We start from the raw sequence: 16,906 nt of genomic DNA on the forward strand, positions 1-16,906 counted from the left end.
TGTATAACCTTTTAAAATACTGATCCTGCCAGGGACTCCACATGGGGTGCAGGGATCCACCAGAGGATTAGGGCCTTGCTGATCTGTTCCCCAAACACACACATACTTCCCATTAAAGTTCTATCCTGGGATGACATGTGACAGGTAAGGTTTCCAGATGATGTTTCTTTTGGGAGACATTAGAAGGGTTGGAATTCAGGCTTCTTACAGGAAGCTCAACCTCAGCTATGGAGCATAGTCCATACTGCACCTAATCTATGGGCTAGGCTTGGTCTGCATGGAAGAGTTACATCAATGTAACTCCGTTGGTCAGGGGTGTGAAAAAGCACAACCTTGACTAATGTAGCTATACCAGACCACCCCACACACCTCAGTGCAGATGCAGCTATGTCAATGGAAGAGAGCTTTTGTTAACATAGGTAACTGTGTTCAGGGAGCTGGTGTTCCTACACTGACAAACAAATGCTTTCTGTTGGTGTAGGCAGCATCTCCACTACAGGGCTATGCCAGTATAGTCTTCATAGCGTAAACATATCCTTACTCTACACTAGAAGAGGCTCTATACCAGTACGCCCCCTAGTGTAGATGTAGTCATACTGCCAAAAAATGCTTTTGCTGTTATAGCGTATACCAGTTCTGCAAGCAAAATAAGGGATACCAGCAAAAGTATTTTTTTTGCTGGTAGCACTGCATCTACTATAGAGCTTTTGCTCATGTCACAATATCATGGGAGGGAGGAAACACACACACACACGCGCGCCAGCAAGAGTTTCTAGTGTAGGCCTGGCCTATTTTAAGAGTGGCAGAAGGTTCGGTTTTCAAATAAACAAGATATACATGGCAAGAATTGTATTCATATGGTTTAAACAGGCTCCTCTGCGGGAGAAGGAAAAACAACATAAAATAAATTATACGAATAAAGTACTAACACTAGAAAATCCAAAGTTGAACACCTGCAAGATTGTTAAAATATTACTTGCATGTTTATTAGTTTCAGGAGTAGAAGGAGATGGGCACTGCGGTATTTTTAAACTGGCTTTGGTTGAGTTGTAGATTGCAAGGATACTTTAAAGCAGTGGTTCTCAACCAGGGGTCTAGAGCCCACTAGGGAGCCTCCAAGCAGGGCCAGCATTAGACTGTCTGGGGCCAAGGGCCAGGGCCGGTGCTACCATTTAGGCAAACTAGGCGGTTGCCTAGGGCACCAAGATTTGGGGGCGCCAAAAAGCGGTGCCCCCAATTTATTTTTTTTACAGCGTTCCTACGCCCCTCCCCTGAGCGCACGGTCACCGCTCTACTTCTCCCACCTCCCAGGCTTGCAGTGCCAATCAGCTGTTTGGCACCGCAAGCCTGGGAGGGGAGGAGAATTAGAGCGGGGGCGGCGTGCTCAGGGAGGAGGCGGAGCAGAGGTGAGCTGGGGTGGGGAGCTGCCGCATGGCTCCCTGGGGGGCGGAGTTGCCGTGGAGGGGGGGGGGGGCGCAAGGTGGACATTTCGCCTAGGGCGCGAAACTTCCTTGCACCGGCCCTGCCAAGGGCAGAAAGCTGAAGCCCCACCACATGGGTCTGAAGCCTGAACAATGTAGCTTCATAGGGGCCCCTGGGGCCTGGGGCCCCAGGCAATTGCCCTGCTTGCTATCCCCTAATGCTGGCCCTGGCTTTTCTATGCAGAAAATCAGTTATTATGGCACAGGTGGGCTGTGGAGTTTTTATAGCATGTTGGGGGGGGGGGGGGGAAATGGGCTCAGAAAGAAAAAGGTTAAGAACCCCCTCTGCTTTAAAGGAAGTATAACTGACTATTGGCAACATAAACTTAAAAAAAAAAAGCCAAATGTGTCTAAACTTTAAAAAGAAAAAAAGATTTGATCAAAATTTCAAATAGCCTGGTTTTTCACACCCATAACTCCTCCCACTGTAGTCAATGGAAACATAGGAATTGCCACCAGTGGTCCATCTAGTCTAGTATCCTGGATCGGACAGTGATCGGTACCCGCTACTTCCGAAGAAGGATCAAGAAACTCTGCAACAGGCAGTTATGGGATAGCCTGCTAGAAGGGTATCTTCACTACCCCATTACTTAGCATTGTACTGCAGGACAGAAGCCAAAGTAGCTGCAGGTGGAAAGCACCTCTGAAAACCACGTCCAAGGAAAGTTTTGAAATGTCCAGACACTACAACTAAAGTCAGAGCAGCCAACACAAATTCCTGGGACAGGGCAGAAACTAAAATATCTGCCAAGCTCTGTCACAGTTCAGTTGTCTCTTACTTCATGTGCTGTGCTTTTGCCATTTTTCCACTGCCAATCCAGGACACCTTTTATAAAGAGAAATTGTTGGAGTAGAGCTTAACCAATGAGCATCTTTGTTGAAGGGGCCAAACCAGTGCTCTGCAAGCTTTTCTGATCATGCCAGCTCCATTGTGCATTAAAATTAGTTGCATTCACACTCGTAAAAAAAGTACTTTTAAATAACTCACTCTCTTCCTGGTGATATTATTGTACCCTCAACTGAACTTAAGTTTCAGGTCTGATTTCTCTTTATTCCACTAGCCATGGGCTGTTGCCATCTCCTGACTCTGAATGCACATTCCGTACTAAGGATGAATTACATCGACTGCTCATCCTAATTTTACTCTCACTCAGCAAAGTTTACTCAGGCTTCATCAGTAGTGTTCTTTAGTCACTAAAGCAATATGCACCAGCCAGGTAGACAGGATGCCAATATCAATTGACTAGCAGGAGCAGCTCGCCACCAGAGCAGTGCAAAGCTCATTCCCATTACCAGAGCTAAACATGTTCATTCTTACATGCCTAGATGAACAGAAGAACAAGTGTGATCATCCAAGAATCAAAGTCAGATTTGTCTTCAAGAGTAATGAATTATATTTTACCCTTGGTTTATTCCCGTTCCATCTGAATCTTGATATGTTTACTAATTTTTTTTAAATTAAATATATTTATTGGGGATTGGTAGCAAAAGGTAAAATGGAGAACTTCCATTTTAATTTTTTCTGTTCTACTTAGTGGAGACATCCCTGTTCAGGAAAGTACTTAACTTTGTATTTACATATGTACAATAAGTCCCATGGAAGTCAATGGGACTAAATGCTTGTTTGAAGTCAAGAATGTGCTTACGTGCTTTCCTGAATTAGGCCACAATGGGACGTGTGTGTGTGTGTGTACACATGCCAGGTTTAGTTGCCATTAGTTAGTATTTTGTTGCTACCACGGTAAACCAGAATGAAAGCTGCATAGAACATGTAATATTTGTTTGACAAGGGACTTCCCCTTGTGACTATTGACTTCAATAGACTTCAAGTCCCTAGTAAAGTGATCTCTCTTTTTTCAGTGTTAGGAAAAATGGATTTCCTGGTAGAATGTGTGTATGTATATGTACTGGATTAAAATCTACTATGACAGTCCTGAGGCTCAGATTAGGATTAAAGGTTATAACTCCAAATTTCTTACACTGAGTTACTTGATGTAGGAGCAGCAGTGATCTGTATGCTCTGTATAACCCAGGGGTCTCAAACTCAAATGACCATGAGGGCCACATGAGGACTAGTACATTGGCCCGAGGGCCGCATTACTGACACCTCCCCCTCCGCCCCCACTCCACCCCTTCCATGAGGCCCCGCCCCTGCCCCGCCTCTTCCCACCCCTTCCCTGCCCCCATTCCAACCCCTTCCCCGAAATCCCCCCCCCCACCCTATACCTTTGGCACCCCTTTATGATAGCTCTAATCAGAGTGCATTGGTGTAGGTTATCTTCCCTTTGAAGGCCAACCAGAAGTTTCAGCTAGCACAGAATGCAGAAACCCATCTTCAGAGTGGCATGGGCCATTATGAGCACACCACACTAGTGTGTGCAAGTATCTCTGTTAGCCACCCATTCACTTCTGGATGCAGTTTAAGGCATCAGTTTAAAGTTTTTAATGGGTTGGGTCTAGGGTTGCCAACCCTCCCGGATTGTCCAGGAGTCTACTAGAATCAGCATCTATCTCCCGGTGGCTATTGAAAGCAATCCGGGAGACTTTAATAAGCCACTAAAAGTCTGGTCGGCAGTGCAGCGGGGCTAAGGCAGGCGCCCTACCTGCCCTGGCTCTGCATAGCTGCCGGAAGCAACCGGCATGTCTTTCCGGCTCCTAGGCGCAAGAGGTCTCTGCACGCTGCCCCGAGCGCTGACTCCTCAGTTCCCATTTACTGGGAACCACGGCCAATGGGAGCTGTGGGGGGAGCGGCACGCAGAGCCACCTGGCTGCCCCTGCGCCTAGGAGCCAGACATGCCGATCGCTTCTAGGAGCTGCCCAAGGTAAGCCCACACCCCTCACCACCTCCTGCACCCCAAACCCCTGCCCCATGCCCCCTCCCACACCCAAACTCCCTTCTGGAGCCCACACCCCAAGCCCTCATCTTAGACCCCAATGCCCTGCCTCAGCCCAGAGCCCCCTCCCACACTACAAACACCTCCCTCCTACCCCGGAGCCTGCACCACCTCCCACACTCCAACCCCCTGACTGGTGAAAGTGAGTGATGGCAGGGCGAGAGCAAGCAATGGAGGGAGGGGGGCTGGAGTGAGCGGTAGACAGGGCTTCAAAGAAGGGGCGGGGCAGGGCAAGGGTGTTTGTGCTTGTGCGATTAGAAAGTTGGTGACCCAAGTTGGGTCCCAGATACTCACTAAAAGATCAACTCTCATCCTGTTGCAGCAGTGAAGGTTAATATCAGATAGGTAGGGTCAGGCTGACAGTTTCCTATTCTGAACGTTAAAGGACTAGTGGGCAAAGCTCTCTGGAGGGCTTCCCCTTTGAAACTTTTCTCAATATCATGCCTCAGAACCCAATTGGGGTAGTGTTAAGAAACAAAAATAATGCATCTTAAAACACATGGTGCTTGATTGCATGGATTTTATAATATAGTGACTCCAGTGAAGTCAATGGAGTCACACTGGTGTAAGTGAATGGGGGGCAGGAGGGGAACAAAAACCACCACACACACACACACAAAACAGGCCCATTATCTTGATAATGACAAACTGACTGCAGATCCGTCCTCTGGCAGCACCTTTTGGGTTGACTTTTTAGGAGCATTATTTATAATTTATATTAATTTTTGTAACTGCCTCTAGCTGTCCTCATAATATCAGCAGGTGCTGAATACATTTTTATATCTCAAGATTAGGGCTGTCAAGCAATCTAAAAAAATTGCAATTATCTCCTATAAACATAAACAAACTTGTTTGTCTGAGCGATTGGTCAAACAAGAAATAGGAATGAGTGGACTTGTAGGCTTTAAAGTTTTACACTGTTTTATTTTTGAATGCAGTTATGTAACAAACACAAACAAAATCTACATTTGTAATTGCACTTTCATGATAAAGAGATTTCAATTCACCTCACAGAAGTACAGTCGTGCAAAATACTATTTCTTTTGTTTCTCATTTTTACAGTGCAAATATTTGTAATAAAAAATATAAAGTGAGCACAGTGAGCACTGTACACTTTGTATTCTGTGTTGTAACTGAATATATTTGAAAATGTAGAAAAACATCCAAAAATATTAAACAAATAGAATACCAATTGAAATTTATTCAACAGGGCAATTAAAAGTGTGATTAAAACACAATTTTTTTAAGTTAATCGCGTGATTTAACTGTGATTAATCAACATTCCTACTCAGGATCCATCAGCAGGTGTCAGTTTGAGTTTCCACGCACACAGCTGGTAAAATGATCTGGCCACAAGATTAAGCTTTTTGATTTGTGCATAAAATTTAATCATGAAGCCCCTTTCTCCTCTCTCCAACACATATTGGCATGTCTTATTGCTCAGCTGAACATAGCTGGTAAATAGTTTTAAGAACGTAGCTTTGCCAATGACATATTTAGAGCTCGGTGATTTGCAATCACCTTCTGGGACTGAAACTTACAACAAAAGAAAAAAATTTACAAAATTACCCTTTAAATCTTTAACTTTACTTGACAGTGTAACAATATGGTAATCTTATTTTCCTCAGTTTATTTTATTGTGTGTGTCATAGACACCATCTGATCTGTAGCCTTCCCAATATTTGTCACCTCTGAGTTTACAGACAGTATCCAGAACAGACTCATTGTTAGGTAGAGTACCAATGAGTAAGTTGATACAGTATAATATTCAGCAGTCTCTAAGGATTCCTGTTTTTCTTTTGCCCAGGTACCTATATAAAATGACTCTTGAGTATATATAAGAAAATAATCTTTGAATTTGTTTAGAAGGATTAACAGGATATTGTAAGCTTTTGGATAAAATATTTGTCACGCTTATGGGCAAAGCTCCCTAGCCAGACTTCCTTCTCACTGAACCATCCAGGAGTTCAGTCACAAATTTAATTAATGCATTTTTTTTTTTTAAAAAAACCAAGCATCATCAGCATGGAAGCATATTCTCTGGAACAGTGGCTGAGGCATGAAGGGGCATACAAATGCTTAGCGTACTGGGCACATAAATACCTTGCAATGGCGGCTACAAAAGTGCCATGCGAATGCCTGTTCTCACTTTCAGGTGACATTGTAAATAAGAAGCAGGCAGCATTATCTCCTGTAAATGTAAACAAACTTGTTTGTCTTAGCGATTGGCTGAGCACAAAGTAGAGCCTATAAGTGCACTCAGTCCTAAAGTTTTACATGGTTTTGTTTTTGAGTGCGGTTATGTAACAACAAAAAAACTACATTTGAAAGTTGTACTTTCACCATAAAGAGATTGCACTACAGTACTTGTCTGAGGTGAATTGAAAAATACTATATCTTTTGTTTATAAATATTTGCACAGTAACAATTATAAACAAAAATAATATAAAGTGAGTACTGTACACTTTGCATTCCGTGTTGTAATTGAAATCAATATTTGAAAATGTAGAAAAACATCCAGAAATATTTAATAACTTTCAATTGGTATTCTATTGTTTAACAGTGTAATTAATTTTTTAAATGGTGACTAATTTTTTGAGTTAATCGCGTGAGTTAACAGTGATTAATTGACAGCCCTACTTCAGATGTAACAAGCTCAGTTTAATTTTCCATGCTGGAATACTAATAGCTGGAAGGATTTAAAGTTATGCCATACCTTTGTAACTTTTAAAGGATTTGACTTGACATGTCTCTCTCACCTAGGTATAACAAGCAGGCTGAGACACTGATATTGTGAACAAGCACGGGTACCACTGACCATTTGTAAAAGTAAATTTAAGGGCGGCTAATTTGAAACTGAACTCAAAGAATTTTGAGCAGTTTCCAAAGCAGGTGACCTACCTATGCCATTTGAATTGTGAGGAAAGAATTGCCACTTACAGAGGTGGCTGTAATAAGTGTCATGGGCCCAGTCCTGCACTCCTTGACCACTCAGAACTCTCATGAGAGTTGAATGGGCATGTACCCTTCCATCATAGGGAAGTGGGCAGCCAAAAAACAAACAAACACAGAAGCCAGCAAGAACCAGGAAGTGCACTCAGTCAAGCAAAACACAAATATTAGAAAGCCAGGGAAGCACAGTTACAGCAATGCCTTCCACACCACCTTAACTCTGCCCCATGGAGATGGCAATAGGGACCAGGCTTCTAAACAGAGCCTTCATCCATCCTCAATAAAGCCTGCTCTTTTCTCAGTGCCCACCACAATTTCAAATCACCATTCTTATTCACTCACTCCCTCACCCTCACTGGGCTCTGGAGAGCAGTATTGATCTGGAGAGCATTTGCAGCTGGCTGCCAGGCACCACTTTGCCACCACAGCAGGCCCAGAGCTAGAGCTCTGCACCTGCAGGAGGCTCGCATCCCCCTCGGGATGCCAATAGCACAGTGGTTCCCAAACTTGTTCTGCCGCTTCTGCAGGGAAAGCCCCTGGCGGGCCGGGCCAGTTTGTTTACCTGCCGCATCCGCAGGTTCGGCCGATCGTGGCTCCCAGTGGCTGCGGTTTGCTGCTCCAGGCCAATGAGAGCTGCTGGAAGCTGTGCAGGCCAAGCCCCACTTCCAAATCCTTTCAACCTTTCCCAGGAAGTATTGGGGACCTCTTTGGACAGAAAGTCTTGTCCCTGTGCTGATCAGAAAGGTGGTTCTGAGCCAGTTTAAACTCAAGCAGTTTATCCAAAAGTCCTTTGTCTGTTGGTCTCTGGAGAATCCAGTTTGAACTAGTATATGCAAGCCTCTCCAGGTGGTGGTGCCTCTCTGGAGGTGTTACAACCTGAGTGAGTCTACCTAATCATGCCCCTCCCCCAATCACCGTTCTTAGTTTCTGGAGGAGCTGTAATCACCTTCCCACTTGGAAGTGCATACACTCCCTGGCCCACAGTGATAAAAACTTAATACAGTAAGATCTCCCAAAGATATTGCCAGAAGTTACCCTATCACATCCCACACAACTCCAAGTCTGCACTCCTAGTCGTATACTCCCAGAGTCCCTCACTGTGCTCAGTGCAGCACCATTGATCTGGGGAGTGGCAGACATCATCCAGGACAATAAGTCTGAGTGAAGGGTTAGGAAATACAATATCCTGGGGTCTCCTTTGAGTGGGGACCAGAAGATAAGGAATTGCAAAACAGGTCTCTGGCATTCAAATTGACCAGGGAAGGAAACAGATTCAGAGATGGTATTTTCTCTGCAGTTATATAAAGGAAACTCATGTATTTGTGAGATCTGTGTTATTTGCTCAGGTCATTTGAATGCCAGAGAACTGTCTGAAACATCACAATCATCCTAATACAGTCCCAAGACTCAATGACAAACCCATGTGCACAGTTGCAAGTAGCCCTGTGTCTATTTGGGAGAGTCACAGGTTAAATCCGAGTACAAATGGGAACTACCAGGGTCTGACAGGAAGTCACTACTCCCTGAAAAGCAAAAATAAGGAGATTTAGGTGAAATGTCCATTATGATGCCCCATGCATCCTGGGGATGGAAGTTTAAATAAAAGTGGTAAGGAGTTCATGTTGTCAAAGTAAGTTACATCTTTATTTAACTGATCAATCAGATCATGACAGATTCAGGAACTGCAGAGATGAGATTTTTGGATGCACACGTATCAAAACACAGAAACCCAGGCTTAACAGAAAGGAAGGGGGTGGTCACGATGAATTGCAGAATAGCCAAGTGAGTCTGGGAAGATTTCTGACACACACCCCCACCTCCCAAGACCAGTGTAAAAGCCTCGTTAAAGATCATCAGCTGAAGAGAACAAGGAAGAAGTCTATACCGAATTTATCTATAACCCTGTTTAACAAAAATTGTTAAGATTTTGAGCGTGTTAATACAGCTGTTACCTAAAGGGAAATGAGAGTGATCTGGAGCACCTCCAAAATTGTATCTGTGAGGTGTAGACAATGCAAAATTATTGTGTTACTTAACCTGGCAAAATAACAGTGGTAATTGGATACCATCTGGGTCTCAATCTAATGGAGCCTGACAGGCTGCATCTGGCCAGGTGACATGTTTTGAGAACCCCCCGTGTTGAGATGTGTATTGGTATAATCACATAAATGAAAATAAAAGCATTCCTGAGTTGGTACCACTCAACTTAAATTTCAGCATATACTGGTAATCAGTTGATGCCACTGCAAATTGGTGCTCTAATGTCTGTAAAAAGTGAGTCCCCAGAAATGCCTCACAGTAAAGCCAGGACCAGAAAGTGGATTAAAAATCCCAGTCAGAAACAGAAATAGTGCACTATGTCGTAATTGTTTCCATGTCCTCATGATTCTTAACATCTCCCATTGGAATGCTGAACATACTGAAGTATGTAAGGGAAGCCAAGTAGGAAAAGTTATATAGAGAAATTTATAAAAGAATTCTGAAATAGTCCAAAATCTAGGACAGCCTTGGGGAAAAAGAATAGAAACTATTCATGGTCTGTTTAAATTAGGAATGTCCTTAATAAATCAGGGTGATTTAAAAACTAAAAACAATTAAAATAAAAGGTTTGAATCAATAAACTTGAGTGTCTCAGACATGAGCATGTGGCAGTCTCACCCAAAACAGAAGGGTCTCCTTTGAGCAGGGACCAGAGAGTCAAACAGTTAAAACTGCTTTAGAGCTTCTGAGCTATTCTCTTCTTCATGCTCCCCGCTGACTTCCAAATGTCCCAGGAAGTAGTACGCCAGCGTGATCTGTCTGAGCAGCAATAAAGGGGACAGAGTTAAGTTTGTGTGGGCATGTGCTGTGGAAGGCATGATCTTAACTATACATTTCCTGGTTTTCTAATGTTTGTGCTTTGTTTGCTTGAGTGTATTTCCTATTCCTCCCACCGTCTGGACCAGCACAAGACACTGCTAAGCAAGCTGACCTGTCTAATAAAAATTTCGGTTAGCAAGCTGGACTCTTGAGTGAGTTCTAACACGAATTCCTCTCTTATTGCTGGTGGTATTTTAAAAAGGTGCTGAACCCTTTATTGAAAGTACGGGGGAGGGGGAAATCACATAAGAATAAAATCATTCCCATTTGATACCGATGGTTATTTTATTGCTTGTAAAACATTTAAAAGCAAATACTTAAATGCTGTTTAGTCAATTGCAATTCAGTTATTTTATAAAAGATAGATTTAACATACAAAGCGACATGCAGCCAAAACTATTGATCTGTCTGCCAGTTACACTAGACAGAAATGAAATAAGTGTCAGTTTTATGATGTTTAATTGCTGTCTGGCATTTTAGTATAGAAACTTAAAGCACTACACAGGAATACTTGAGGTGCAGAGCCTCCTTTCTCTATGTGATGCATACTGTACTGCAAACTCTGGGTACCAATTCCGAGTAGCCACTGGTCAGGCTAGAGAAGTGGTTCCTCATAATACAAGTAACTTGGGCCCAAATCCTGAATGGTATTAAGGCACCTGAATATCTTTGAGGATCTTGGTGCTAGATCACAACTGCCCTAAGAGCAGGATGATCTATCTGCAGAAGGCAGGGCATATAGAGCCTCTGCGTAGCCCGATTTCCCTCTCCTCCCACTCTCCTACTTGTGACGCAGGTAGCCAGAGCAAAGGTGTAGGGCAGTGTTTCCCAAACTTGGGACACCGCTTGTGTAGGGAAAGCCCCTGGCAGGCCAGGCCGGTTTGTTTACCTGCCGCGTCCGCAGGTCCGGCCGATCGCAGCTCCCACTGGCCGCGGTTCGCTGCTCTAGGCCAATGGGCGCTGCTGGAAGCAGCGCGGGCCAAGGGACATACTGGCCGCCGCTTCCAGCAGCTCCCATTGGTCTGGAGCAGCGAACCGCGACCAGTGGGAGCTGCGATCGGCCGGACCTGCGGACGCGGCAGGTAAACAAACCGGCCCGGCCTGCGAGGGGCTTTCCCTGCACAAGCGGTGTCCCAAGTTTGGGAAACACTGGTCTAAAGCTTGACCATGACTTGGCTGTTAACACTGTAAAAGGCTTTGGAATGCCTTGTGGTGACACGTGGTTGTATAGCAAAAAGTAGACTTTAATAGGAGTTTTAATTTATGTCATACTTTTTCCTACACAGTAAGCGAAAGCCCTTTATGTAACCACCAGAATGCAATTTGACTTTGGTAGAGCTAAAGGGATGCCTGGGATTATTGTTCATTTACCCTTGTTTTTAACCCCGGTCCTATTAAACACAGATGTAAATGCTTGGGCCCACACAATGAAGAGGACTACAAGAGTTAGAGGTAAGTGCCATGAAATGTATATGTTCTGCAGAATGCAATTATTGTGCCAACAGAAAGGAATCCACTGGCTATTTTTATCATTATTTGTAAAGGAGTAAATTTACAGTACATTCATCTTTCTAATGGCTCTTTAGATGCAAGAATGCCAAGCAGCAGTTGGCTACACAAATTATAGGAATAGGATTTCAAGGTCAGACAGCTGGAGAAAAGGATGTCCAGGTTTCCCTGTTGGGAGGACAACTGCAAACATTGCCTTAACATAGAACTGGTTGAGCAGGGTGAAGGAATATGCGAATGAAGGAATCGCACTTCCCCACATGCTCAACATTAGAAGCAGTGCAAGTATCCCCCTTTTCACCACTGGGACAGAGGCAGTTGTGACAGGTTGGATCACAGAAACCCCCTTGGGAACTGCCACTGATGTGCTGGGACTATCTCTGAGCTTGTTTTCCCTGCCAGCTTGGGACTTCAGTACCTTGCCTTGTTTGAGCCAGACATGCTTGCCTGCTGCAAACACAGATCCAAGTCTGAACCACGTCCCCCACTGAAAACAGCTTAAGAAGTGTTCCTATCTCCAGCACTAAGATACCCAGCTCGCAATGGGGTTCAAACCCCAAATAAATCTGTTTTACTCTGTATAAAGCTTATACAGAGTAAACTCAAATTGTTCTCCCTCTATAACACAGAGAGAGATATGCACAGCTGTTTGCCCCCCCAAGTATTAATTAATAAAAATCACTTTTTACTTAATACAAAAAGTAGGATTTAAGTGGTTCCAAGTAATAATAGACAGAACAAAATAAATTACCAAACAAAATAAAACAAAACACGCAAGTCTATGTCTAATACAGTCGGCAACTGAATGCAGGTAAATCTGACCCTCAGAGATATTCCAATAAACTTCTTTGACAGACTAGCCTCCTTCTAGTCTGGGTCCAGCAATCACTCACAGCCCTGTAGTTACTGTCCTTTGTTCCAGTTTCTTTCAGCCTCTCCACCCCAAGGAGATGCCTATCTCTTGAGCCAGCTGAAGACAAAATGGAAGGGTTTCCCCAGGGGCTTATATAGTCTCTCTCTTGTGGGTGGAAACCCCTTCCCCTCTCCTATGCAGAATCCAGCTACAAGATGGAGTTTTGGAGTCACATGGGCAAATCGCATGTCCATGCAGGACTCAGTTCTTTACAGGCCGATGCCACATTCCCAGGAAAGCTCAGATGTGGATTGGTGTCTCTCAAAGTTCATTGTCAGCTTAAGTGTTTCTTGATTGGGCACTTACTGAGAAGAGTCTTTTCTCAAGAAGCTGACCAAAAGCTTCACTGAGGCTACTTACAAATCAAACAGGTACATAGCCAATATTCATAACTTCAAATACAAAAATGATACATGCATACTCATAGGATGAATATATCCAGTAGATCATAACCTTTGCAGAGATGTGTTACATGGCATATCTAGCATAAAACATAATCCAGTTATGTCATATTTACACTCATTAGCATATTTCTATAAAGCATTATGGGGTGTAACGTCACAGCAGTATTGGAAGAGTGGAAACAAATGGACAATATAGACATTAGAACAATGTATGGCAAAGCCACATAGCAACCACAAGGACACTAGAATATAGCATTCCCCCAAAATGCCACGAAAACATACAATAAAAAAAATAACACACACCTTATGGCCTCATTGGGGAAGAGTGGAATTTAAAACCTAGAAGGCAATAGGAGAAACCATCCCATGATTGTTCCAGATCATTGAAAAAGTAATATTTAGATTGTGCCAAGAGCTTAAAAACTATTGGATATGCTGAGTTGTGAAAATCTGAGATACACTAAAGGAGAATATTGGCGAGAACAGAAGAGATGTAAAAGATTGGAGCAGAAAATATAATCTTTGAGTAACATGGTTGAGAGAGAAAGAAAGAGAGACAGCCTTCACCCATGAAGAGCCACAAAGCAGCTGTATTTTATGGGATCACCCAGGGAACACATGGGTGTTCACATGTTTAGGTTTTTGTCAGAGACGAAGTCTTCAAAGTCTTGCAGTCTGTTCTTGTTGTTTATCATGGAGAAAGTGGTCTGACAGTCACCCAATAAAATATCAGCTATGGTTGATGTTCGAATAAACCAACTCTTCTGGATTTAGGGGTCCCAAATCAGCTTCATACAGATCAGGGAAAAACTCTGAATACAGAGTGTAACAGCAGGGTGAGATCCTTGACATCCACATCACCTCAGCACACCCACAATGTGATGGAATGGTAGAAAATTAACCAGTTCAAGCTGGCTACCTGTATAAAACACCATCTAAGAATGGCATATTTTATTCTTTTTATGGCTTACAGAACACAAGTGAAAGAGTCCAAAAGAGAGCTGCCATTTATGTTTGGACACGAGCTGGGCGATTCTAGCAGGTCTCTTGTTCACAGGGCCGGCTCCAGGCACCAGCCCTCCAAGTATGTGCTTGGGGCGGCACCTGGAGGGGGCGGCGCTCACCTGGGGAGAGTGGGGCCTCGGCCAGGCTCGGCGCCCTCCCCTGCTGCGCTCCCCGCCGGGGGGCGACAGGAGGCTTTTTTGCCTGGGGCGGCAAAAAAGCCAGAGCAGGAAACAAAAGGTCCAGTGGAGAAACCAAAGAAATTTGATCATTTGGACTGCTTCAAGTCTCTTTGATCCAACAGAGAATGAAAGACCACATACATTTGCTAAGGACACTGGGGAGAAAAAAAGCTCCTGAAAAAGAGAAAAAAAATGTATGGATTTTTAAATACACCAATCTCCGTAGTATCTAGATTCTTTATGATTCAAGGTCATGTTGGAAACATTTTAAGAAAAGACCTCTGGTTTGGTTCTATAATTTCTGAAGAGAATGAAACTAAACTGGAGGGTGGGGGGGGGCGGGAATTAGATTGGCCATATGCAGAATAGGAACAAAATTTCAAGGACACACCCAGAACTGGAAAGAAGCGTGGTAGTGCGGAAGCATATAAAATTGCTCCAAACAATGAAGATCTGTGAAGAGTAACAGCAGCCACTAGACAGTGGACACTGACCCCTGTCTTATGACATGGGTCTTAACCTTTTGGAGCCCTGACCTCAGTCAGATGACTGGGCTATGGATTAAAATTCACTCTCATAAGTGTTACAACATTACTCTTCCTCCTCAATAGCTTTGTAGGCTACAGGGGTGCTGCTAGACTACATTTAGGACCAGGTTCCTTCCTCCCCAAGAGCTCAGCTCGCAGTTAAGCACCTAAGTGAAGCAGCTAGATTTTCAGAAGTGCTCAGCCCCCATTGTACTCAACAGGAGCAGAACACTTCTGAAAATTTGGCCACTGCATTTAGGTGCCTACATTGAAGCTGTTGGCTGTAGAGTGCCTTTGAAAAGGTGGTTTTATATAGTACTGTACATGCCTGTTACAATTCACTTTGTGAATAAAATCTTCCTGCAAGCGGACAGATGTTAGACAATTAGTTTGAATACAGCAGAGAGTGCATGCCCTTTCAGGGTTACAGGTGAAGCATGGGCAGTTAATTCCAAGAAATCATTTAGATCAGTACCTATTTGAACTATCTCATAGGTACTTATGAGACACAGACACACACCCCATTAGCACAGTATCTAATCCTCTCACAAGGTTTAATGCATTTAGCCTCACCTCTGAGAGGTAGGGAAGTGCTATTATCCCCATTTTACAGAACGGGTACTGATGCATAGACAAGGTCACACAGAAAGTCTGTGGCAGAGTAGGGAATTGACCCCAGCTCTTAAATTTCAGGATAGCAGCCTAACCACTAGACCATCCTTCCTCTACTTACTAGAGCCAACAGTAAAGAGATGAATTTCTAATCTGGAATACAAATTAATGTTGATCTCATTTGATATTTTAGGGAAAGGACTGCCTGCGTGGTTATCAAGTTCTTTCACTGAACTACCATAGAGGAATACACAAGAGACAGCCATTTTCAATCCATAAATATTTTAAGAAATAAAATGTATTTCAATATCAAGAACCACCATCACCTCCTAGAGAAGATCTTTATACAACATGTGACTACAGAAAATAGTGGGCAGATTGATAAAGCGTAATGATCTGAATTGTTCTCCATAGAGCCAAGAACAGATTTTACTTTGATTTCAGATGAGCCCTGCACAAAGATATTGACAGTCTGAGTTTATAAAACACTGATGCAGAAAAGTCAGTTTGATAAGGAAACTCAATAATGTTGTGAAAAGTTTAATTGGCTGTTTATTCACCACTGATTTAATACCCCTGATGTCCAACCCTGCAAACAAGTACAGTACATGACTAATTTGACTCAGATGAGTAGTCCTGAAAGAGACCTATGTGAATAAAGTGTTAGCAGGATCAGGGCCTTAAAGGCTAGAAGATGTCTCGTGTGATTTTTTGTTTCCTCTGCCACTGGGCAAACACTGATTATTTCCTTCCCTCAGTGATTAAAGGAAACAAATTAGAAAGTCATTAATAAATCCTAAATTCTTTACCAGAAACCTTTCCCACAACTTTTCATTTAAGAGGTACTGGAACAAATCCATTCAAAACTTTGCAAGCTTACCTTCACCTTTTCCATTAACAATTTCTCCTGTGCCAGACTCTAATAGCTTCCACTGTTGCAACAGTTGTTCCCTTCTTTAGAGTCAGTTACTTATCAAAAACATTTAGCAACCTAACAAGAATACTTTCCTGTTTCAACTCAGTTCAACTGTAAGGCCTCACTCCTGCGTGTGAGTAACTTTACCCATATATACAGTTTGCAGGATTAAGATCTAAAATCTCACCCTAGTCCTCTGTTTCAAAGCAAATTTTCTCTATTTTTCTTTCCTTTGCTGGAAAGTTGCCCACCCATGTGATTGTAATTATAGTTCCAGCCCCTGGAGCTTACGATAGTTTGCTCACTGAAGATTACTTGCCTGCAAAGCATTTGTTTCACCTGGATCATATCTTTAGAGGGGATTTTCCTAGGCTGAATTTGTAGTGCTCCCTTACTGACATTTCTTATGTTGTTATTTCTCTAATGAAATCCAGACTCCAAATGAGTTCACCTGCTACAGTATAGCTGCTTCCTAGACATCCTGTATGCCAGAGGTCCAATTCCTATGTCCAATTTTCCCCACCTTGGCACCAGTTGTCCCAGGTTCCATTTGAGACTAATTCAGTAGTTCAATTTTAGAACCCGTTACTCCCAGCAATTTTAGCAGATCTGGTCTAAGAACTGTGATTTTTTTGAGCCACGTTCTACAATTACT

General features: G+C 43.2%; 1 protein-coding gene across 2 annotated transcripts in view; it reads right to left on the minus strand.

Annotated features, from left to right (window-relative positions):
• CHST11 (carbohydrate sulfotransferase 11) overlaps nucleotides 1-16,684 on the minus strand; it is a 276,479-nt gene extending 259,795 nt beyond the window's left edge. The window contains exon 1 of one of the 2 annotated variants that reach the window (XM_065565062.1): nucleotides 16,216-16,684. The gene's annotated coding sequence lies outside the window, so the exon portion shown is untranslated. The remainder of the gene's footprint in view (nucleotides 1-16,215) is intronic. The other variant, XM_065565080.1, reaches the window with a different exon arrangement.
• Between the last annotated feature and the right edge of the window lie 222 nt (nucleotides 16,685-16,906).

This window comes from Chrysemys picta, chromosome 1 (assembly GCF_011386835.1).
Source record: "Chrysemys picta bellii isolate R12L10 chromosome 1, ASM1138683v2, whole genome shotgun sequence".
Taxonomy (NCBI): Eukaryota; Metazoa; Chordata; order Testudines; family Emydidae; genus Chrysemys; species Chrysemys picta.